This window comes from Rattus rattus, chromosome 3 (genome assembly GCF_011064425.1).
Source record: "Rattus rattus isolate New Zealand chromosome 3, Rrattus_CSIRO_v1, whole genome shotgun sequence".
NCBI classification, from domain to species: Eukaryota; Metazoa; Chordata; class Mammalia; order Rodentia; family Muridae; genus Rattus; species Rattus rattus.
In genome coordinates this window covers 52,520,778-52,546,467 of record NC_046156.1, presented here as the reverse complement: position 1 = coordinate 52,546,467, position 25,690 = coordinate 52,520,778, and the positions used below count along the sequence as shown (strand labels likewise).

General features: G+C 47.4%; 1 protein-coding gene across 2 annotated transcripts in view; it reads left to right on the top strand.

The window, feature by feature from the left end:
- The window catches only part of Kcnd3 (potassium voltage-gated channel subfamily D member 3), a 215,700-nt gene that overhangs the window by 127,393 nt on the left and 62,617 nt on the right, over window positions 1–25,690 (top strand). The gene's annotated exons all lie outside the window — the stretch shown is intronic.

Below are 25,690 nucleotides of genomic sequence, written 5' to 3'. Positions count from 1 at the left end.
CATTCCATCATGGAACACAGCATCATTCCATCATAGAGCATGTAGCATTGTTCCATCATAGAGCACAGCATTATTCCATCATAGACTACAGCACAATTCCATCATGGAACACAGCATCATTCCATCATAGAGCATGGAGCATTGTTCCATCATGGAGCACAGCACCATTCCATCATGGAACCCAGCACCATTCCACCATAGAGCACAGCATCATTTCATCATAGAGCATATAGTATTGTTCCACCATAGAGCACAGCATCATTCCATCATAGAGCATATAGTATTGTTCCATCATGGAGCACAGCACCATTCCATCATAGAGCACAGCATCATTCCATCATGGAGCACAGCACCATTCTGTCATAGAGCATATAGCATTGTTCCATCATAGAGCACAGCATTATTCCATCATAGAGTACAGCACCATTCCATCATGGAACACAGCATCATTCCATCATAGAGCATATAGCATTGTTCCATCATGGAACACAGCATCATTCCATCATAGAGCTTATAGCATTGTTCCACCATAGAGCACAGCATCATTCCATCATGGGACATCAGGGCTTTAAAGGCATGCTCAGGAGGAGGGGTTGTTGTTCTTTCTAAAAGCAATGGGAAACAAAAACCATTTTTAAGTAGAGGCAGACATGATTAAGTCTGCTTTGCCAAAAGGTCATCTTTAATACCACGTGTTGAAAGGACAGGATGAGTAAAGAAGAGAAACAAGTCTGTTGATTTGGTGGTGACACCAATAAGGTAACATCTGAAGGAAGTCAGAGGAGGAAGTACAAAGAGCTGGAGTAGAATGTGAGGACAAGCTGTGAGGCTTGAGGGTTTCTTGCGATGCTGAAAGAATGCCAAGCCAACAACCTTATCCACCAGCCACAGAAGACAGTGCATAAGACCCATAGTGCTTTCAGAGACCATAAAAGTCTTAGTATCACACAAAAATATGAACATTGAATAAATGACTCTATGGGAGTTTTGTTGTGTGGGGTTTTTATTTTTGTTTTTGTTTTTGTTTTTGCCTTGAACTCCTAAGCTCAAGCAATCTTCCTACCTTAGCATCCTGAAAAGCTCCTGGGACTACAGGCATATACTACTGTTAGTCATGAATATATAATGTTGAGCTAGTTAAGATTTTTTTTGTCCTTGTACAAATATCCCTTGGGAAACAGTGGGGTGATCCTGGAAACTGGCAGAGGGGATTTGGGGTATAGCTTGGTGGTAGAGCCTGTGCTTAACAGTGAGGAGTCCTGTTCAATCCCCAGCATCCAAAATGAAAGAAAAGGAAGAGAAAAAGGAGTGATGGGTGCATGGAATCAGCATGTATTCCATTGGTGGGGTTGATAGACTGTAGGACTGTTCACATTGATCTCTGGGGATGGGAAGGACAGAGTGACAGAGTGAGGGTGCCTATGTGGGACAGCTCACTCACTTGGGCAGCTCTGTGTGTGTGTGTGTGTGTGTGTGTGTGTGTGTGTGTGTGTGTGTGTGTGTGTGTGTGTGTATGAAGGTTTCTTTTGCTGAGATGTAGAACATTGCCATCAATAGCCTTGGTATGTCATGTTTACCTGCCAAGCATCCCTTTCCTTATCTCTCAAATGGGGACATTGAAAACTCTCATGGGATATTGTTACAATCAAAAGAAGTTTTCTTAATGAGCAAAGTAAAAGCACCTACCTCATAGTGCATGCTCATCATCAGGAGTTGAACCTTGCCAAAGTCCAGTGTCATTCATTCACACTTAGCGTCCTGATATGGGAGCCTATCCACTAAGGAACGTGGGTGCTAGTGGAGGGATTGCCATTAAGGAATGGAAACGTGTGCTACCAGAGTTCCAGTGTGCCCAGTTCAAGTCATATGAGAAGACTCTTCAGAAAGATGGTCACACGAAGAAAGTACGTGGGGAGGCTTTTCCGAGAAGGGTGCATGTCTGCCGAGCATTCTGTTACCCTCAGTATGAACGGTGGGGAAAAGGCAGCTGGTGTTCTCTGGAGCCCCAGGCAAGCCGCTCTCAGAGGCCTTGCTGAGAGGTAACAGCTCCCACACTTCACAGAAGCTTGCCAGCCCCTCTTCTGCCCCAATAGTGTTGAGCATTTTTCCCCTGTTATACTGCAGTTGAAGGAGCTCTCAGAGATTATCCCAGAGAACTTCTTTAAGTTCATCTGACTCCTCTCCCGTCTCCACCTTAAAACCGACCCATGTGCCCAGTGAGCAGATGCAGAATCATCCATTTGTTCTTGACTGCCCACTGCATCCCCAGGCTCAGGGCTGTGCCCACAGACTGCCTCTCCCCTCTACCTCTTGGACCCTAGAGCCCAAAGTATCTATAGAATAGTTTGGTGGATGTAGACAATATTAGAGTTGTGCGTGACTTCCCAGCTTATAAACTGTAAGACGTTGTACAGATGTTCATTTGCCGTTTGAAAATGAGTCAAGAAGTGCCAGTTCTCATTCAGTAACAAAGTGGAAGGAAAGAAAATGAACGGAGGACCAGTGGCCACAAAGCACCTCCAGGGACTGTGGACGGCACAGAAAGAGTATGTCACTGCTTATGAATAAACATGAGATTCCCTTGACTTCTAACAGCCATGATTGTTCTCTGGTTAACAAGGTAGCTAACAGCTGCTGGTTTCCTCAGGCTGGAGGGTCCCTCCCCTCTCTTCCTGCCCTTCTCAGCTGCTTGTCTCTGGGGTGCAGGGCACAGGATACTGCAGAGCGGGACACCAGGAAGCCCTTAGCTCCTTCCTCTTCTCTTGGCATCCAGCAGTGCAGTCACTTGAGGCATGGAGCCAGTGCATGAGTCTGGCTGAGTGCTGGGAGCTATGCGATTGGCAGGTGGGGCTGGCAGCCTGCTTCCTGGAGCAGACCCCAGGCTGGGCAGAGACTTAGCATTCACCATGTGGAGGAGAGATGAGTGGCTGAGGGGGACAACAGGCAGCAATCCTGGGATTGGAGGGAAAGCCAACACCAGGAGCCCTCCAGCTGCCATTGAGATTCAGGTCCTATTACAGCTACGACATGGCTCTGCACCATGATGAGAATTTTCATGCTTATTGTCCTGTGGGTTGATCACAACATTCCTGTGCCTGATGTCAGCAAAGTCACCAGTTCAAAAACTGAAGGACTTGACCAAATTTATGAGAGGTGAAAATCTGAGGTTTCTCAGAGAACCTTGTGTGCTCCTTTGACTGCAACTTCTGGACTCTGACCATACCCCAGTCAGTGCCCCCACCGCATCTTCCTTGGGAGACAAACTCCTCTGCTACTCACTTATTCCCTACCCCAAGGCAGGTATATAGTAGGGGCATGACCCCATTGGTTGTACATCATAGAGAGCTTTCAGATGGGGCCCACAGTGCCTCCCATCCAGCCCCACAGTGTCCCTCTCCACCTGGCTTCCCGTTGAGTTTGGCTGGTCGGACAAACCCATTGGGAGTGTGGAAGAGGGGCACGAATGGCGCACACACCTTTAATCTGAGCACCCAGGAGGCAGAGGCAGGCAGATACCTGTGAGTTTGAGGTCAGCCTTGTCTACATAGTAAGTTCCAAGAGATCTAAAACTTTTAAATAGAGAGAGACCTTGCCTCAAAAAAAATATATTTTTTAAAAAGTAGAGTTTGGGGTGAGGCAGGAGGATTACCTCGGTTGCCTGCCCATGGCTATCTTAGCTAGCTAGGCTCTAGCCAGCCTCTGAAGGCCGTAGCTGCTCCTGAGGCTCCTTTTCACACGATTCTTCGTCCCTCCACTCATTTGCCTACAGTTGTAATAGCTCCTCTTTTTTTACCCCTTGATTTCTATAAACTTTGCCCACATCTCTGCAAACAGAAACTGGAGAAGCCTTGTTTAAAAATCTTAATAAGTTGCCTTCTGTTTGGGGTGGTGGGCACAGAATGGGGAGCTAGGATAAGGGTCCAAGGTGAGAAGTGTATTCTCCTAGACTCATATGAGGATGTCACCAACTTCATTTCATCCTTAAGACTCCTCATTCCCACAATTCAGAAGAAAATGGCAGAAACCCCTGGCTTTTGATGGATGACCCAGACTTTATTTAGCTCCTACCCTATGTCTTCCTTTCCCAGCCTGGGATGCGGGTTAGTGTAACACACACACTCAGTTGAGGAGGACCACTGAGATGGAACCAAAATGAGAAAAGTAGTTACGGATGGATTTTAACACCTAGTTACTCCTGGATTTCACTTGCTGGAACATGCCTCCCTTTTCCACAGAGCCCAGGGATGGCGATTGAGACTAGTACTTGGATACCAGTAGCCATCCAGGGCCTCTGTAGGGTCAGGAACATCCCAGGCCTTGACATCAGGAGTCCCGACTGGAATTGGACATAGTCTGGTGAACACACAGATTACAGGACTGAAGAACATAGAGGTATAAGTATCCAATTGTGCCAGGGAAACAGAGAGCTCCTAGGAAATGTTATGAGATCCTCTAAGTAACTTCAGAGACGGAACAGGGTGCACAATATGACCCCTGTTTCACTCTGTTTCAAACAGAAAGCCTACCTTCAGAGACCAGTTACAGTGAGTCAGCAAGGTCAGTGCTTCAGGGACCTCCTGGTCTTACCCCTGCCTCTTCCCAAGCAACAAGGATACCCTCCTTGAGATGAAGTGCATTTGCAAGTATGAGAGGTTTCTTAACAGCAGCAACTTGGTGCTATCCTTGTCATGTGGGACACTGTACTGTCAACCTTTGCACCCAGAATCCCAGGCCATGCCCATCTCAGCCAGTGCCTCCCTCTCTACACACCTCAAACCCTTCCACTAGACACCCAATACATTCCCCCACACCTATTCTCCCACACCTGCCTTTCTCTGTGCCTTAGAGATTAGCGTGTGTGTGTGTGTGTGTGTGTGTGTGTGTGTGTGTGTGTGTGTGTGTGTGTGTGTGTGTAAGCACTGTGATCCCTGCAGAAGAGGAGAAGACTGAAGCTGAGGGGACCTTCCTGATACCTCCCTCTTCTCAGGGTGCCCTTAATACTCAACAAAAATATTTGAGGTAGTTCATTTCCTTTTAGTCTAAGTTTGTCCCAAGTATTACATGAAACATACTTAAAAGTACTTAAAAGTTCATCAGAAATCCAAGTTTAGCTGACCTTCCTACCTCCAAGCCCCAAGCTTAGTCAACTGCTGGTGCCTTCTTCAGCAAGCGGCCATTTTGTAAGCGTCCAGCACACTATGCTGTGGCCCTCTGTGGGACCTTGGTGTAGAAACCTCAGGGCCTCAGGTTCCCACAGAGCCACTTTTGCCACACTCAAAGAACCTTCAAACAGTAATCCACTCAGCAGATATCTAGTGAGCATTTACCTAATGCTATCACTGCCCCCAGCCCTGGAGTTACTGAACAAATAAGTGCTTGTGTCACGCCCATCATGTTTGGAGCAAGTACCGAATGTCACACCCTGTCAGAGACTTTAAACACAATCTCTGTGATCCTCACGAGGGGGAGGAGGAGGAAGAGGAAGAGAAGAAGAGGAGGAGGAGGAGGAGGGATGATGATTTCCCTTAAGAGAAGACTAACATTTGTTAAGGTTAGTCACTTAGCCATTCATTGACAAATATTTGGGGGGCGTTGCCAGGTAAGATCCTCAATGCTGGATCAGCGGTGAACAAAGTAAATAGTCATATCCCTCCCTGGCAAAGAGCTTAACGTCGACGGGAAACATAAACAGAGGAAAATGAATAGCAAATGAAAAGATGATGTGCTAGTTAGCTTTTCATTACTGTGATACAGACCCAAGAGAAACTGTTTAAAAGAAGGAGTAGGCAGAGCGTCATGGCGGAACTAGCAGCCCCTCCCCAACCTTTAACAGTTTCGCCACATCGAATCCATCAGTGGGTTAACCCCTGGGTGGGGTTGGAGCCCTTCTCATCTAACCCTCTCTGAAAACACCCTCCCTGACACACCAGAAGAATGTTTTACTAGTCTGGGTATTTCTCAATTCAATCAAGACTAACTACAGTCTTACCATCTAACCTATCTCAACAACTAACTATGTGGGAAGCATAGGCATCAGAAAGCAGTGCTCTGCAGTGCCAGGGTTGGGCGCTGTAACTCAAACTGGGAGGTCAAGACACCCTTGTCCAGGTGGCATGTGACAAAGATGAGACTCAAGGAAGGGTAAATCAGAGGAGGAAGCAATTGTCAACCCACTCGGTTCTGTTTCTGGAACTAGGTTCCCACTGGTTACATGTTGCTGCTTCCGGACCTTAATGGAGGGTCTGCTCCCTGCCTGTCCCTCTCAATAGGAGAGTTCACTTAATCTCCCCATGTCAGAACAACCCTAAAGGCAAGTTTTGTTATCGCAATTTCCCAGAGAGGGAAGATGAAATGGCTTGCCTAGGGTGCTAATCCTGGAAATTCAAGCCTGAGGTTTCCTTCCCAAGGTGGCAAAGCATGAGGGAAAGATGTTGGCTGCCTGTTTGACAGCCTTGCCCAACTTTCTGACCCCTGATTTCCCCATCCGAAAAGCAGACTTAATAGTATCATCTACCTTCTAGCATTGCCAAATTACTGAGGATTTGTGGGCAATGCTGGTAACATGCCAGGCTCACTGTATTTAGGCCTTTAAGTATGTATGTATATGTATGTATGTATGTATGTATGTATGTATGTATTTAATTTAGAGATTGTATATTCTAGGCAGGCCTCAAACTAACTATGTGGCTAAGAATGACCTTGGATTTATGACCCTCCTGCCTCCCCTTCCTCAATGCTCAGGTTATAGGCCCACAGACGTGTACCACCATACCTGGTTTATGCTGGGCTTTGGACTCAACCCCAGGCTTTGTACACGCTAAGCAATAACTCTCCTGGAGCTACATCCTCAGCCCTTGGCTGGCCATTACTATCCTGAAAGCAAGACTTTGCTTCTCAAATGACCCTAGAAGATCTGGTACACGGTACTTGAGAGCAGAATGGGGTGCACTGGGGGAATAGAGGCCTGGAACCGGAGGACTCACACCCTCAGAAGGAAGCTGATGAGGTAAGCAGGTTCACCTGTGGGACAATGGATTCCTGAATGCTGCTTAAACCAAGTGGTGAGACTCAGTGATTGTAATTACCCTGAGTTGAGGTTACGACTTAGGCAATTTTATTCTTCTTTTGGAAGCACTGGCTCATTTTTTATGCATGCGCAGGGCCTAATTGCATCCAGAGAACGAACGCTCTCTGCCTGTTGGTCTGGAGGTGCACCACCATATGCTTGATGTGTGTGTGATTAACCCGGTGCAGCTGCGCTCCCCTCTGTCTGGATTACCGATTCCATTTCAGTTCTGCTCTCAGGCATGAGCTCCACAATTTATATTTATTAAAATGATTGCCTTTTAAACAGGGTGCTGGGGACAGAGTCCAGCACCACGCTGGAAGCCTTCTGGCCCAGGCACATGTAGGCAGTGCCCTTGGCCAAGTGTGTGTAGCACAGCCTATATCCAGAAAGGATGCCCAGCCTGCTGGACAGGTTTCTCAACACGCACCACTGAGAGGTCTGGGCTTCCCTGGAGGTAGTGGGGAATCTTTTCCCTGACACCAGCCATTCACTGTTCCTGGTCTTCCTATCTAGTACATCCCCAACCCCATCATAGCTATACAAACCTTCCTTCAAATTCTGACAGCCACTGGCCATTCAGGTCCTCCTGCCAGGAAGTGCAGCCTTCCAGGACCTCTAGCAGGGACTGAGACACGGGGGATATCTGATTACTATTGAGCAGGGAATGCTTAGGAGTGCTCCATCAGTCTTCCGAAGTAAACGCCTGCACCTGTGGCCCACATATCCCGTGACCCCTACAAATAGTCACTTGCCTACACAGTGGCAGCTGTGGCGAGTGATGGGTCAAGTGCTCCTTAAGCTTAATAGCAGGAACAAGCAGGGGCTAACAGGAGCCAGCCCCAGAGCAGGTCAGCTCTGCAGCTGTCTCAGCTCTTTGCTGCTCTCAGCAAGTGGGGAGCAGTGGCCCCAGCGTGGCTCTTAGGAGAACCCAGAGCCACAGCACTCTCATTCCAGTGTCCCCATCCATCTGTGAGTCACTCCCGTTCTCACGGTGGCAATTCATTCCACAGGCGGTCCCCGAGCACCCACATGATGCCAGAGAGTCTGCTAGGTGCAGGGTATAAAGAAGAATGAGAAGCTCGTTTGGTCCCTGGGGAGCTTATGTCTAGTACAGGAGACGGAGCTGTAGACAATTGGCTGCAGTTCAGTGGAATAAACATCCTAATGCCTCTCGCTACAAAGGCCTGAGCGAGGAGGAGGGAGGGACCGAGTCTACCAGGAGGAATCACTGAGATGTTCATTGAGTTCCAGTGGCTTTATGAGGAGATTGGGAGCAATGACACCTCTTACCCACAGAGGTGCAATAGGCAGCACCGATTTGAGAAGACACATAGCCACAGAGAACCTGCAAGCTAGGCAGGAAGACGCCCTTTTCGCTCATTTGTTCACGAAGCCGTTACTGAAAACCTACTGAATGACAGGTGCTGTGCTAGACTCAGAAGGCACAGAGATGGTCAGACACGTTGCTACCCTGTTAGTGAGGAAGCAGACAGACGAAATCCACCGTGAGTCTGGAAGATGTCCACCATCGTCATGGGAAAAGCCTTTGCATACACAACACAAAGAGAAAGGGACAACTGCAGGGATGGAGAAAGTAGGAGCTCGGGTAGACCTCTGGCCTTATGATCAGAATAGGTTTTAAAGCATGATGAGCAATTTCCAGATAGAGGGGGCAGAGCGGAGGGCTATAATCTTGGAGATGGAGGAGATGTTAATAATTGAGTGATAGAGGAACCCAGCGCTAATATGAACAAGAGATATCCCAGCATTGAATATGGACCTCCCAAACCGTCAGTCACCACTATGAAAAGTAAACCCTGCAGAGTCCTTTTGCATATGAGACACTCACTCAATTCTGTCTTGGCCACTGTGGCCTGTACCTATGTCAATGTGCTGGGCCATTTGGATTAGGAGCCAGCAGTATCATCACTTTCCCAACCCCTGGGCTGCTTCCTGGACTTCCTATTCATTGAAAACAAACAGGAAAAAACTATTTTGTCTACTGCATCCTCCAGAGTGGACCCAGATCTGATTCAACCCGTGTTAGCATATTGTAAAGGTCCTCCTAGCCCACCTCTCTTGGAGTCTTTCACCTAGTATCCGGACTACAACCAGGCTCTGTATGTCCTGAACTCCCAGGCGAGACTGTGGAGAAGCCTATGTATGGAGAACAGAGCAAACATGGTCATCCATTTCTCAGCCTTTCATAAGGAAAGGAAGGTTAGTTAGTTTTGGGCATGCTCCAAAAGGGAGAGGAGGCTTGTGGATTAGCTGCAAGAGTTCCCAGATGGTGCCACAGCCTTCATGCATTCCTGAGAGAGCAGAAGCTCTCAGGAGATGTGTCCCCAACCATGCTGGAACAAGGGGTGGGGAGTTGGGTGCTGTCTGTCAGGTTGTTCAGTCACTAATGATGTTGCTATTCTTAGGTACTCAGGCAATTTGGGCTTCTCTAATCAGGGAGCAGAGAGCAGGCCAACTGAGGGAGCCAAAAGATTTGAAGTTCCCATCAGGGCTTCTTAGGACTAGACCAAGAAGGTGGCAGTCGTGACCAGGGGTTGGTTGGAGGAGAACACAACACCCTCTATCTGCAAAGAAGAGAATGGGGGTTATAGGTACTAAGTTGCAACAGTAAGGAATGCAGTGGTACGTCCATTAGGTTTGGGGCTCACCACCTGGCTCCATAGGTAAGAAAATAGACTGTTCTTTGCCTTGAGAGGGACTTTCACCAAGCCAGGCTGGCAGCTCCATAGAAGGCCCTTGACATGGAGGGCCCAAGTCAAGGACACTATAGCTCAGATCAAGAATCTTGCCATAAGAAAGCTGGAGCACAACATGGGAAAATCGGGCCCCTAAAAAGACAGACAGATGGACAGAGGAGGAGTCTAGTCATAGAAGAAACCAATCCAAGCAAGGAACCAAGTTGTAGGGGAAAACATAAGCAGAAAATGGCATCTGTGTGTCAATCAGAAACTATCCATGGTGGCTGATCAATAGGCTTTGTCAACTTGGCTGGATTTAGAATCACTTAGGAGACACACCTCTGGGCATGTCTGTGACAAGGTTTCCAGAAAGACATAACTGAGGAGGGAAGATGTGTCCTCAGTGTAAACAGTGCTATCCTGCTGCGCTGCCGTTCCCACCCCCACCCCAACCCCCCCTCAGGTGATGGATCGTTTGTCCTCTTACATCAGGAGCCAAAATATACCCGCCCTCCCTTAACTTCCTTCTGGAAGATTGTTTCGTCACAGCAATGAGAAAGGTAATCAGGGGTGTCCCCCTGTCTCCACAGGACAGCCATACAGCTTCTTGCTGCTTCCTTCAGGGGTGTACACCGTGGTGCACAGCAGCCTAGAGGCTATGCTTCTAGGACATTGACTTTGGACCCCTCTGTCTGATCTGGGAATGCCCAGGTGAGAGGGAAGCTAGAATGCTCTCTCCTCACGCTCCCTCCCCACCTGCTGCAATTAAGCCCAGGACAGCCATTAGCCGGTGCTGAAGGGCCTGTATTGATTAAGGATAATTATATTTACTCTTTAGCAGTGTGAGGCCGGGCAAGAATATTTTTTGTTAATTTGCTGCTGTTTAGCCTCAGAAACAGGAACTAATATGCCAGTCTCAGCTAGATGGCCCCCTCCACAGGAACCCACATAGATGCACACACATGCACACACTCACACACGCATACATGGTCCTTATTGCTCAACTACTGGGAACGCTCAGGGAAGACCCTGGCACCCTGGGCAGCTGTTCCTGTAGCTTTTACTGCAGAAGAGAACATGGAGATGCCGAAGTGTTGTCCTGGCTACCATTATCTCAGCAGCACAAGAGAAGCCCAAGTCATCACAACACACAGGCATGGGCAAATATACGCTCAACTTTGTTCCTCCCCAGTAGGTTTTTAAAGCCTAAAATCTAGGAGGAGGAGTCCTTTTATTTATTTCTGTCTCTGTAATATAAACTTCAGTCCTGTGGGAAAAGCTCCAAGGCCCTACCTCCGTCCTAGTGTAGACCACCCTCTGCCCCAGACAGCCCTACCTCCTGATGACAATCCCTTTCTTAGTGTTCTGTTTGGGCCATGCACAAGCACACGTTGTCCAATTGTCAAGTCACAAGCACTGTCCTTCATTTTCAAGCAGGTACTGAATCAGTGCCAGGTGCCAGGCTCAGGCTGAGATGTAAAGTTCCCTTGGTGTGAGGAAGGAGACTGAATGGGCAGACGTGGGTGTCTTACATGCTGCTAGAGAACTCAAGCTTGAGCCTCTGCTTATCCCAAGGGCAAGAAGCATCTCTAAGATGCTGTGTCCCCAGCTGTAAAATGACAGGGATCAGAATGCTCACCTGGCAGAACTGTTGGGATGGGTTGTTCAGGTGTCACAGGCAAGGCCTGGCGCGGAGCACGTGACTGTTCCAAAGGAAAACTAGTGGTGACTGTGCAGTTCCTGGTGACGCTGCTCCTGGAGATGCTGTGTAGACTGGCTTACACTGTCTTCTTAGGAACTTTGAAAGCAACGGCAGACAAGAAGGGGTTACCCAGTAAGCTGAGATCCAGCCCCCGTAGTCTGGGACCAAGGACTTTATACATGATGCCATTGTCAGTCTGTCCCAGCGCCAGCTCAGTACACCATGGAGTAATATTGGCTACCATTTTTTTCCTATTAGTACTGACAGCATAGAGTACCATGGGGTTACAGAGAAAATGTACCTTATGTAATCTGGGGGAAACTCCTAAAAGAGAATAAATAGGCTTGTTCTAGAAGTAGGAACTGTTTGTTCAGAAGCCCAGGGGTGAAAGCCACAGAATGTTTGGGAGGACAGTGAATATTTCAATAAAGGCATGGTAGGTAGATGGGTTCTACCCTAGCTTGCCTGGAACTGTCCTGGCTTATCATCTCTTGGTCGTTTAATTGTAATAGCTTGTCCCCCGTTCACTCTCAAACAATCCCAGTTAGGATGATAAATTATATGGTCACCATAATTCTATAGAGTGGTAGAAAACGGGAAAAAAGAGAAACAAGGAATGAAGCCAGAGAACATGGTTTACAAAACAGGCTCTGCTGCCACCGCTAAAGACTGAATTTATCCTAAAGATGCTGGGGATCCAGTGAGGAATGAACACAGCAGAATCATGTCTAATGGAGGTTCAGACTGAAGAGCCCAGCCTTGGCTCCATAAGTGTGTTGATGGCAGTGGGTGGAGAGCAAAGACAGAAGAAGCACTGAGAAGCTCCAGCCCGTACATCATAGGTGGAGCAAAGGGACCGTGATTTGGAAGGCCGAGGAAACCAAGAGAGAACTAGTTCCCAACAGTTAAGAGACAACTGAATTTCCGCCAGGGTTGGGGAGGGGAGACATCTCAACAGCACGTGCTACTTCAGAGCCGCAAAGACATTGCTCTTCAAAGATTGGAGAACACTTGCTGGATTCACGGCAGAGGCTCTCCTCCACCTCGGAGGACACAGGTCATTATAGATTCTGTGCTGGACACAGAGGAGAAGGCCACTGTTCTCTCTGGAACATAAGAAGGAAGATCTTCTGTTTGGAGTCAATGTGTGGGATTGAGGAAGACTGAGGAGAAGCCCCCACTCTTGAAAATCTGTGTGAGAATGGAGACTTTCGGTCAGGAGATAGCGGAGGACTGGAAGTTCTGCTTTAGACTGGGCCACCTGGATGCCAGATAATAGCTTAGAACAGAACAGAATTAAATGTCGTGCCTTGCAATGGCTACAGTGTTGATAAATGATGGAGACCAAGAAGAAGGAGGATGTACAGGCGGAGCATGGAAGAAACACATTTTTTCTTCTAGTTTGACACAAGAGAGTCAAATCATTTTGAAGCAGTATTGGGTTTGGAGAAGAGGGCCCACCTCTTTGAAAATGAGCCCCCGTTTGGGCCAGGTGTAGCAGAAGCAGTGACTCTGAGGTCCCCGGGTGTGGGTCGGACTTGACTTTCTATCACTTTCCCTCCCTCCCACCTATGCGCCTGGCCTAATAACTAGCATGACGAGGGGTGGAGACAGTGAGTGGTCCAATAAAGGCCTCACTCCCACCTGAGGGCGCCCCTCTCTTGTGAACCTGTGCTTCCTGCTTGGCATAGAGCCTCTCTTATCCCTCTGATATACTCACTGCTGATGACTGTGTCTCTGCTCCTCAGAAGACACCGGAAGAATGAAAGGCAAACAAATGTAGAAACCGTGTTTGCTATGATTCCTCGAGTGTGCCAAAGTCTCGGGGAACATGAAACCTGACCCCAACCCAGCCTCGTCTCCAGACTCCACCTATGGCGGCCTGGAGTGATTTAGACGTTGCTAGAAACGTTTCAGTTTCCAGTACAGTAACTGCCACCCTGCAGTCCCTTCTCCAAACACACTTGGTGTCTTAGTCAGTGTTCTAGTGCTGTGAAGAGACACCATGACCATGACAACTCTTACAAGGGAAAGCATTTAGTTGGAGCTGGCTTACAGCTTCAGAGGCTCAGTCCATTGTCATCACGGCGGGAAGCATGGTGGCCTGAGGCAGACGTGGTGCTGGAGGAGCCGGAAGTTCTATATCTGATTCTGCAGGCAGCAGGAATAGAGAGACACTGGGTTTGCTTTAAGCATTTGAAACCCGAAAGGCTCACCCCCAGTGACACATTTCCTTCAACAAGACCACACCTACTCAAACAAGGTCACACCTGCTAATCCCTTTCAAGTAGCACCATTCCCTAATGACCAAGCATTCAAATACATGACCCTATAGGTGCCATTCCTCTTCAAGCTCCACACTTGGTGTTCCAGTGCAGCACCCCACCCAAGTCCCTTCCCCATCCACAGACATCTTTACCTGAGATTTTGCTTCCTGTGGTTCCTGCCCCCTATAGTCGCCATAGATCTGAAAGCATTAAGTGGAAAATTCCAGAGATAGTTCGTAAGTTTAAATCGTGAGTAGCGATTTAAAATCTCCGTGGCATGATGAACATGCCTAGTGTCCCAATCCATCCCACTTAGGAGCTGGGTCTCCTTGTTCAGTAAACCTACCTGGTGTGCACTGTCCACTCACGGCCACTGAGTAGCTATCCCAGTAGTCAGAGGGACTTGCAGTATGGGCGCACTTTATTTAATAATGATCCCAAAGGGCCAAGCACAGTGACACCAAGGGGACAGCAGGGCATAGAGCGGGAAGGGATAGATGCATTCCGGTGCTACATGTTAACATGATGAAACCTATGGAAGAAAAAACACAATATATAAAAGGCTTGTATTGTCCACAATTTCTGGCACTTGCTGAGATTTTGATTGATGGAGACCAGTGCACCTCTAAATGACATACCAAAGTGTCCAAGAAGCAGTGATTACGGAACAATGAAGTTCTGATTTTAGAAGTGTAGAATGTGTATGTGAATATGTGCGTGTATCTTCATATATGTGTACATATGTGTGAATGCCAGAGGTCAAGGTTGTGTATTCTCTCTCTCTCTCTCTCTCTCTCTCTCTCTCTCTCTCTCTCTCTCTCTCTCTCTGTCTCTCATTTTTTAAGACAGTCTTTCACCAAAACCATAGCTCACCAAGCATGGTTAACAAACTCTAGAGATCTACCTGTACCTTCCCCCACTCCCCTAGCTCCATTCCCAGACCCCAGGGCTGGGGTTGCAGACCCATGCTTCTGTCTGTGCCTCGCTCGTCTATAGGGGTTAGAAGTCTGACATCGGGTCCTCAGGCTTGCCCAGAAAGCACCTTGCCAACTGAGCCATCTCCCCAGTGCCAGCTTCAGCTTGCTGCTGCTGTTTGGTGGTGGTGGAGGAGGTGATGGTGGTGGGCGTGTGGACAACTTGCAGGAGCCTTTTCTCCTTCCACCATGTAAGCTCCAGGCAGGGGGAACTGAGGTCTTGGTGGTAAGTACCTTTACCTGTGTAGCCACCTCTCCCGCCTCTGTTCTAATCTATTGATTAAGCTCTTCTTGTCCCTTTCACCGTGTTCTTCCTTATTCCGAGTCTGACAGTGTTGGCTTCATTAGATAACACTAAAATGGAGGGGATGGGGCCCTTCTGACTACTACTGCAAAACAAAACAGAACTCAGGCAAGGAGGACCATAGCTCGTGTGTTCCCAGAGGCCACCCAGGTTCCCACAAGGGAGCAAAAACAGACGGGCTTTATTTTTAGATCCTCTATGGGCCTCTGAGCCCTGCCCCACTTTCTGAAAACAGAGCTTGGGGCCCAAGCCATCTGGCCCTACTGTCAGATCTCTTGCCACCCATGATGGAAATGCCAGGCAAATGTGGCCTTCGCCACGTCCACATTTTCCAGCTGGGACAGCCACATGGCAGGGCCTGCAGCGGCACTGGACTCTATCGGAAACACGCCATGATTGTGTCTGTGCTCAGGACTTTGGCTGATTGGAGTTCCAAGGACCTTGCTGTAGTTGCCCAAACCCTGGAGCTTCTTCTCCACAGCCCCCTTCTAACCCTATCCTGCACCACCCCTGAGCTCCATTTGGGCTTTCGCTCTACAACTCAAGGGGAAACAGCATTGAAGCAAGAAAGAGTATCCCAGCTGAACTCAAGCTAGACAGTGTGATACAGTGCGTCGTTCGTTCATCCACCCATGCCTGTGAGGAGGCTTTGAAATGAGCCTTGTCTTTGTTCAGGATGCTGTGCATTCCACTGTTGTCTGTTTCATGACTGACCCCAAGGGCTGCCAGGAATCAAGGACCAAATCAGAGCAAGCAGTCAGTGGGGCCAAAGAATTGGACCTTTTCCTTCCTGAATGGGAACTTCAAACCTGCAGTTTCTCCTGCTTCTGCTCCTCTCTGGCAATGCCTCCCGCTGCTGCATGGAACCCCAGTGGTTCCATCTCTCCTGAGCGGCATTTTCTCCTTTTCTTATTAGTAAGCTAGGCGGAGCCTGAATCTTAAATCTCTTTATCCAGTTCTTTCAGACGCAGACGGGGCTGTTGCAGCCTGAATGCCTTTAACTGGCTTTTCCCCCTGTTCGGGATCTTTCTGTACCTCTCAGTCAACAGTGGCATTGCTTTTCCATTCTTAGACATTCTCCAACGTCTATCAAGAGTTATTCCTTCTCCTGTGATTATATGGACACTAACATGGAGAAGCTGGCTGAAAGGGCCACCCAGAGTGGTTGGACAGTAGACAGGGGAGGTCTATTCAGAGCCCAGTTATAGTCTGCCCTCCCCATTGGCACTTCTGCCAGGCATCCTGTGAGTCCCGTGGGCCCCATGAATACCCAGCTTACCAGGATTAGCCCTGGAGCCGGAACACCTGGGCTCTCCCTGGCCAGCATTTGGGACCCAGACTGATGCCCATACGGCCTCTCAGATGTCTGCTTCCCAGCTGCCCCCCTCTCCCCAGGATCTGTCTCTGCACCACCAAGTGTCTGGTATGCCTTGGCCTGAAGGCAGGGGGTGAGCATCAGTGACTGCTGGGAATGATGAGTTCTTTCTGGGCCTCCTGAGCCGATGCTTTTAGGGTACCTGGACAAAGCCTCCTGATACTCTGACATCTTTAGGATGTATTTCCAGAGTCTTTTTTTTTGTGTGTGTGTGTGTGTGTGTGTGTGTGTGTGTGTGTGTGTGTGTGTGTGTGTGTGTGTGTGTGTGTTGGGGATTCCCTAAGAGACCAGAAGAGGGCAGTGTGTCATCTGGAGCTGGTGTTACAGGAGCTCATGAGCCCCTGGAGTGGGTGTTGGGAACCAAACTTAGGTCCTCTGAAAGAACAGCAAGTGCTCTTAGCTGCTGAGCCATGGCTCCAGGCCCCCAGAAAGAATGTGCTAGAAGATATATCAGGTAAGGCACAGGTAGCAGCAGATGGATAGCTGGGAGAAGTTGCCTTCTCTGACATCGGTCTACCTACTCATAACGAAAGGGGAACCAAGAGGACTTGTAACTTCCTGAATCCTCCTGCCTATGGGTGGAACCGAGGCACCTGGAGCAGAGATGTGGAAATCCCTGCTGCACAGGGGAGACCACCTCTCCAGGAAGCTGTACATGAGGTTGGTGAACCTAGGGGCCTGGGAGCGAGCGGGTCACCCGGAGAGGGTCTGAGAGTGTGTGTGTGTTGCACACTGTTGCCAGAGCAGACCTGGGAGCAACACCCAGCTGCAGAATGACAGGAACAAGGAGGAAGGCTGGAGCCTCTGCCTAATTAGAAGTCTCTCACAGGAGTCTGCTAAAAGCAGAAGAACTAATGAATTTTTAACGTGATCCACTAATAATCTTTTCCCTTGAAAGGTAGACCAGACAAATAGGACCAAGTCTAGACTTCAGTGAGCTCCACAAGAAGAATAACTGTTGATAAAAATGTTGGCTCTCTCACTGCAGCAGCACGCACAGGCCTGCTGGCTCTGTACCAGGTCCTCTATGCATATGCTATGGCTTCCAATGGAGTATTTTTATAGGAATCCTGAGTGTGCAAATGAATGGGTCTCTGACTCTTGTGTCTGCTCTTGGGCTCTTTTCCTTCTGTTTGTTTGTCTTGTCCAATTCCAATAGGTTTTTGGGTTACCTTATATTTTATATTCCATTAGTATCTCTTAGAAACCTGTTCTTATCTAATGAGAGACAGAAAGGGAATAGATCTGGATGGGAACGGAGCTGAGGAGAAACTGAAAGAAGTAGAGAGGGGAACCGTAATCAGGATGTATTGTGTGAAAACAGAAACTATTTTCAATTTTTAAAAAGGCAGGGGCAGGGAAAGAATACCAGCTTTCTAGGTACTGTCTATGTTGTTTTGTTCTCTGGGGCGTCATCCTTCCTGCAACTGCCCCTGGCCATTGTAGTTACTGAATTATTTGTGCAGTGAACAAAAAAGCATAGGACTAGGGATCCAGAAGAGATGGTCATGTGACCCTGGCATGGCCAATAACCAGGGCAAGTCTCACTGCGTATCTGCAGACATGAGCCAGAATCCTCAGAAAGGGAGACCCAAGGGACCGAGACCCAGGGGATGCAGCACAGCAGGAAGTGATCCAGTACCAGGGGCCAGAGAGAGCAGAGCTCAGGTGGATGAGAGGATAGAGAATGAGCTGTCTGTACACGGTCACAGATAGTTGGAGGAAAAGATGTTGGAAAAACTGACACACATTTTTATATGGGGCAAGAAGAGTGGATAGGAAGCCACTCTGAGAATATGATAAAATCTATAGTCCCTTTCTTCCATAATGGCACACATACCACACTTTATAGCTGTGGAACATTTTCTGTATGAGTTCAGGAAATGTTGAAGGATCGTGTGTTAAGATCTACTGTAGAGTTGGGATTGTCAGAATGCTCATTGGGCATGCTCAAGTCCCTGGGTTTGAACCTCAGTATAAGCTAGTAAGTGAATAAGGGAGGAAGGAAGTAGGGAGAGAGGAAGGGAGGGATAGAGGAAGGGAGGAAGGAAGGAAATTTCTAACACAGAAGAACTGACATTGCCTCTAGGAGTTCCTGCATAGAGAGAGTGCAGGCCATGTCAGAGACAGGAAGACACTGTACTCTGTAAATACTTCCTTGGTGGGGGATGCCAAAGCCCAGTGTTGGTTCTCATCCAAAATGTGTATACTAAAACTAGGTCCCCGGTGCTCTTCAGAGGTGGGACTGCTGCATACCTGTAATCTTTGCACTTGGGAGGGTGAAGCAGGAGGATTAAAAGTTCAAAGCTGGCTAGGACTAGAGCAACAGGCACCAGGTCTGCCAGTCCTTTGATCTTAGAGCTCCCAGCCTCTATAAAAGTGATATATAAATGTTTTTTATAAACCTCTTAGTTTATGGCATTTTGTTATAAAAGCCCAAATAGACCTAGATATGTAAAATAAATCACCTTTTTTTTCTGGGAAAGGACACTTTTATATTTCTCTACTTACTTTTAGTTGTTATGGTAGAGTCTTGTTGTGTACCCCCCTGGCCTCAAATTTGTGATCTGCCTTCCTCAGCCTCCCAAGTGCTGAGATTAGAGGTATGTGCCACTGCGCCCTGCTGTTTATTTCTGCAGTTATATTGCTAGGAACCCTGCCAGATTTGAATCTCACCACCCTTCAGTTTCCTTGTCTATAAAATGGGAAGGATGTCTATCATAACTGGTTATTATTAAAAACAATGAAATGCTTCATGTCGAGTGCTTGGGCTGGTGCCTGGCACACTTACTTCACCATGTGTTAGCCATCCCTATTAAGATTATTATCATTTCCTGCTGGTAATGCCCCTGCTCTCCTCTTCTGACTGCTAATCCCTTAAATAAAGGTTAGCCTTTGTGTGTTTTGTTATTTTTAAGTAATGCCTCAGGCAGGAAAAATGAAAAAGGCAAAGACTGCCTCCTTGGAGAAGATGACGTCATACTAGCTCTCTGCAAACAACGGAATACAGGAAGTGAGATGGTGGGAGGGCAGGGGAGGATCAGAACACCTACACCTGTGAGGAGGACCGCATCCCTGGAAAAGAGCAAGGGACACAGAAATGCCGTCATTTCTGTCCTCCTCACCAAAGAGAACAAGCTGCAATCTGACCCGTCCGTAAGTGTCGATCTGTCATCCGTGGAGGAGGTCAAGACTCCAGATCCAGGTGCTTGATGTCTTGAGACTGAAAGGCTTCAAGGTGAGACAGATAAAACAGTGGTGCCCATTGCTGAGACACCGTGAAGAAAGAGCAGAGAAGATGCCTGGAGGAAAGTCCTGGAGAATCTACACTGACCACGCTGATGTCAAACTGTCAAAACTCTAAAACGAAGTGGAATAGTAATGTGCAATGACTTTAGATAGAAAAGAAGCCAGTAGGGAATCACTAAATAAATTAAGGAAATCCAAAATGCTTCATTTTTATCCTTCTTCTTTTTAGTATTTTTTTCTAAAGTGTCAAGAAAGTACCATTGGCATGGTGCTGGGAAGAAAAGAGAGAAGGGGAATTGTGACTGGGATGTAAACTGAATAAAAAAGAAAGAAAAGAAGAAGGAAGGAAAAAAGAAAGTACCATTGGCATGTAGTTTTGTCTCAGAAAAATGGTGACGTCATTCCTACTGCCTAATAGATAAGAGGAGAGAAGAGCTATGGAGAACAATAAGACTGTCACAGTAATGTCCCTTCCAAGGTTCATCTCTCCTCTCCAAGTGTCAAGAGGACCATGGCACTTGGCTTGGCCAGAGCCACATCAAGAAAATCTCTGAGCAGGGGGCATGTACACAGGTCTCCAGGTCTGAGTTTCTCAGTGTGTTTATAAGTGACACTTCAAGACAGAAGTTGTGCCTGTAGACACAGTCACCACATACCTGGGAAAGTTAAATTACTACATGGGAATAGTACCAGGGTCTCACAAGTTCCAGCCTGAAATGGCAGGCTCAGGCTTCAATTAAATGTCATAGAGACGGGCAGAATAACAGGTACTCTGTGTAGATGCTCCTTCAAGGGGGCTGAGCCCCTGCCTCACTCCTTAAGTGTGGGCTGCTGCTGGCCACATTCCTTCCCCTTATCTCCACAGTGGGGAAATGTAGCAGACACTGCCAGGTGACTGGGGTCACGTCTGCACACAAGACACATGGGCGGCATGCACCATTGATGTGATGTGATGTGTTCTCCTCCCTCCTCTTTCCTCACTTTGATGAAAAACATGAGACAAATGCCTTTGAATAACTGGCGAGGATTATTCAAAAACTATGCCGTTGTCAAAAACAAAGAAAGTCTGAGAATCAGCCACAGACTGGAAGCACCTAAACCCATGAAAATAACACGATCCCAGGGGCAGATGGAATCTTGGGTAAAACTAAGGAGATCTGCATAAACAACAGGTTTTGAATGCTAAAATATTAATATTTGTTCCTAAATAATGAAAATATACTATACTACTACGATATAAGTAAATTTAATAATTGGGAGGGTATGCACATATAGGAACTCTCTCTGTACCAGTTCCATGATACTTCTGTGACTATAAAGCTATTAAAAGATATTTCTGGGGCTGGAGAGATGGCTCAGCGGTTAAGAGCACTGACTGCTCTTCCAGAGGTCCTGAGTTCAATTCCCAGCAACCACATGGTGGCTCACAACCATCTGTAATGAGATCTCATTCCCTCTTCTGGTGTGTCTGAAGACAGTTATAGTGTACTTATATGTAATAAATAATTTTTTTTAGAAAAAGCTATTTCTGGTAAAATATAATGGACCCAATGTATAAAATCCTGCATTTAGCACAACAATTATTTTGTGTTTTGAGGACATCTACATTAAGCTCAGTCTATGGGAAAGACATCTAGGGCTTTCCATTGGCTACCTGGTTCTGGCAGTGTGGTTGTTAAAGAGTTAAGTTTGAACTATAGCAACTCAGTGGAGTCCAGACCCACACACTTGGCTTAAACCCCCAAACTCAGAGTGGAATCCAAATGCAGGGTGCCATGTGGTATCTATGTAATCTGGCCAAGACCCCCAGTCTCTTCAGTGGTCGCCCCCTCGTCTGCACACCACGCTAAGATAGAACAACTTCATATAAGGTAGAGCAAGGCCCTGGCCTGTAACAACTTGCTCAATAAGTGGGTGTCTCATAATAGTAGCAGAGGCCTAACTGAGGCAGGGGAGGGCCTGCACCTTATTCTTTGGGAACAGACATCATTTCAAGGGTTGGTCAGTGTCTCAGAGAGAGTGCTGAAAAACACAAGATCTTCACCTTGAAGAATGGCTGAGAGAGTCATCGCTTCGAAGGGCCTAGCAGGAGCCAGCCAATGAAAGTGACATTCTCGGCTGTTTACAGAAATCCTGAGTATGTCCCTGGACATGCGCTTGTCTGGACCTTTGCTTGCTGTGACAAAGTACCTGACATAGATGCCATATGGAAGAAGTATTCACCTTGGCTCACAGTTTCAAAGGTCTCCATCTGTGGTTGGCTTGCTTCATTGCTGTGGGCCTGAGGTGAAGCTGAACATGACTGTGACACGTGGTAAAGAGAAGTAGATTACCTAGTGGTGGGTGGAAAATGAAGACAGTTTTAGGCTCCTCAGGAAAAGAAAATGCCTTTCAAAGGCATGCCTCCAGTGACTTACTTCCTCCAGTGGGGCCACACTTCCTGATCCTTCCTTCAGCACATGAGCCTGTAGGAGACATTTCCTACTCAAACTATAACATTTCCTTATCCTCTAAAACATAGAAGGATACTTTATGGTCAGTTTTGCAGAGTTGTTGAGAGGATAAACATAAAAAACTTGAAAGTGCTCTAATGGAAGCAGCTATGGTGAACAAGGTACATGTTGTTATTAAAACCACTTTAAACAGACATTACCTTCATGCCGGTGCAGGGCTGTGGAGGGAGCACATCATTTGAAAATGCTTGCCCCTTTAGACTTCAGAGCAATCGAGTGCCAGGGCAGGACACAGAGTTCTCTTTAAGGATGAAGTATATGATTCAAAGATAAGTGTAGACTGGATGGTAGAGAATAAACAGGCCTTGAGAGCAAGGATAGGACCTTGGAAATCTCACCCAAGTTCTCTCCATCTGTAAATTCACTCTCCCAGGGTTGGAGGAGCTTGGGCATGAAGGCCACCACCCCAGAAGCACTCAGTGGTAGCTGCTGTTGTAATCTTCTGGCTAGTAGCAATGGGAAATGGTGCTGTTCTGAGAATACCAATCCATTGGTCTGTAAGTGACATGATCACTTCCATTGGAAGCTTCTGAAGAAAAGAAAAGCAAAATCCCACCCTACCAGACAGAAAACAGACTGACAAGAGTCCGGGTCTACAGAGGGAAGATGGAGACTGAGGACCCATTGGTTTCCACAAGCACTTTACATCAGACATCAACTGAGAAGGTTCTGGGTGAAAGCAGCCAGAGACAAAGCAAGGGGGAAACTGGGCTGGTACTTACAAAATGGCCCTGTGGTCACTGTGGCAGGGAGTCTTAAGAAGGCTAAGGATCCGGGCTAGTGGCACAGTCCCATTGGCAGCAGGGTGTCTGGGGCATGGCAGAGGGAGCGCAAGTGGCCAGCCCTTCAGGACTCCTGCTTGGCTGCCATGGGTCTTGGATAAAGCAAAGTCTTTGTTTTGTGTCCTTGATGATGCATAGGAGCCTCAACATCATCCAGAGCCTAAAGTTCCCACGTTATGATTTAAATCTCTAGTTCCCAGACGTTTCTAAAGGATGGAGCCGCATGCCTTTGGAGGGGGAAAAGAAACCCAACAGCTATGTATTCAAAAATTTACAGTCTGGAGTTACAATAGACAGTGACAGATGGATCTGGATTTACATAAAATGACACAGACACTGATTTTCTGAGTATTTGTTGGAAAAAATCAACAACAACTAAAATAGGTCCCTCGCCCACTCACACACACACACAACCATTCCACACAAAACCACTCACGCGCGTGCACACACACACACACACACACACACACACCCATTCCACACAAAACCACCATGCACACACACACACACACACACACACACACACACACACACACACACCCATTCCACACAGTGGAGGCTCCCAGGAGCAGCCAGTACAGAGATCTGAAAGCCATTTCCAGACCAGGAGTTCATCTCATTAGGTGTGGCCCCTTTCCCTTCTAGCACAACCCTGTTGGCACAGCCTCCATCCCTGGAGCCTTTAGAGAAACAACTCTCAGCTTGAGTTTCCCATGGACCAAACGTCCTTTGAGCATCAAATACCCAGAGTACTGCCTGTCCTTCCAGGTTGGCCCGAACCCAGTAGGCACAAATAGGTTGGCTAATTTGTACTCAGAATAGGGCCCCCCAAATTTTGGAAGGCTATTGACAGACTGAAGAATATCTACAGGTATGTAAACAGGTTACTTGGAGCCTATGCTGTGCCCTGCTGGGAAGTTGGAAGAGTAGTCTCTTCACATGCAGGGGTGCCATGTGAAAGGTAGAATAAAATTCTGCTGCATTCGGGGACACACCTGACTGGGGGTGGGGGAGGGAATGAAGAAAAGACAAACATGCAGAAACATGTGCTAGGAAGTTGGGATTAGATAGACTAGGCTTTCTAGTGGAGAACCCGCAGCATCCTGGAAGCTCAGTGTGATTGTACACAGTTGAACAGGGAGTCAGGGTTATTATATACAAGGAACAGGAGGTAGGATAGTGCATACAAATAAAGAATCAGCTTTATTATATACAGCTGAACACGGTTGAGATATTCTTCATAGGAGAAGTCCCTGTAAGCCTTTTCTTTTATAGTCTTCAGGCCATAAATGTTGGGGTGCAGGGTGCTATGGTGAGCATTCTCTATATATACAATATCAACATACACATGGACCAGAGGAAGAATTTGTCATCTCCTGGAAACAGAAGGAGCTTTGTTATTTCCCCATAGGTGTGAGGTTGTACCCAAGTCAATAACACACATTCACTCAGGACTCAGGGATTTCTACAAAACTCCCCTGTATGATCTCAGGAAGCTCAGTTACCATTAGAAGCCAGGGAACACAGATCCACGAATCTTCAAAAGGGAGTTTGGGCTCAGTTCTCAGGGCAGATTCTCTGTCAATGGCTTAGATACACTGATTGCACAGGAAAGCAATTACCTCAGCTCTTCATTGTTGCAAGGTTCAGAGAGTGCCCTGCCGCTGTGATTGCTGTTAGGAGCAGGGCTAGGGTTGGGGGGGGGCTCCCCTTCCGATGGAGAACTGAACCAGGAGGTCTCAAAGTTTCTTTCTAAACTTTAGGTGACATAAGTCTGTGTCAGGATTATAGTTTAATCAGAAAGGACTAATATGAGTATGTGCAACTGGGAGGAACCCATAGGCTTCGGATGTCCAAGTTTGGGTTTTTCAGGCTGTTTTTCTTAAGTAAATATGAGTCTGAACAAAAGGGGGGAAAGCGTGAGTCCCAGCCCAGACGTGGCCTCTGCTTTCACGTTTATAAACTTCTTCCCTTTACAGAAAGGCAGTTGGGATCTCAGTGGGCACGTCGCCCTCCCCCTTGAGAAGCCTTCCACCTATGTCTTGAATGTGTACTGTCCTTTTCCTAAGTACCTTGCTCGCTCTAATGCTTGTGATTAAATAAGTACTTTTAAAACGGTCTTTAACAAATTCCATCTTCGCTTTTAAAGAAGTAATCGCAGTGGGAGTCAGTGGCTACTGCCTTCCCGCTATCCTCTCTTCCAGCCTTAAGCGGATCACAGTCATAGGGACGGGGGAGAGATGGGTGCTGAGACTTCCATAGGTCAAATCCTTGAGATGATCCCATCCAAAACCACAGGGTAAGCAGATAGGTCCTTCTCAGTGGCCCTGTGAAAAGCCCTGCCTCTCAGCTTACCCCCTGGATAGAAAACTGGACTTCCTGCCCTCCCTTCATCCTGATCCTGCATGATTCGCTTTCCTTCTAATATAATACCTGTTCGATGCCACTTCCTGGGAGAGTTCCATTTCCAATCTGTTCAGTTGAGTGATTTTATTCTACCTGATAGTTTTCAGCCACCAATAACCAATGCTATCTTTCTTTAATACCAACCTGCATACATTCATATTAGTTCTCTCTATGGTAAGGTACGCCTTCAAGAAAGAGAGGCTGGAGAGATGGTTCAGCTGGTAAGAGCACTGGTTGCACTTCCAGAGCATCTGAGTTCAATTCCCAGCACCCGTAAGGCAGCTAAATGTCACCTTCAACTCCAGCCCCAGGGAATCAAATGTCTTCTTCTAGCGTCCTGGGCACCAAGT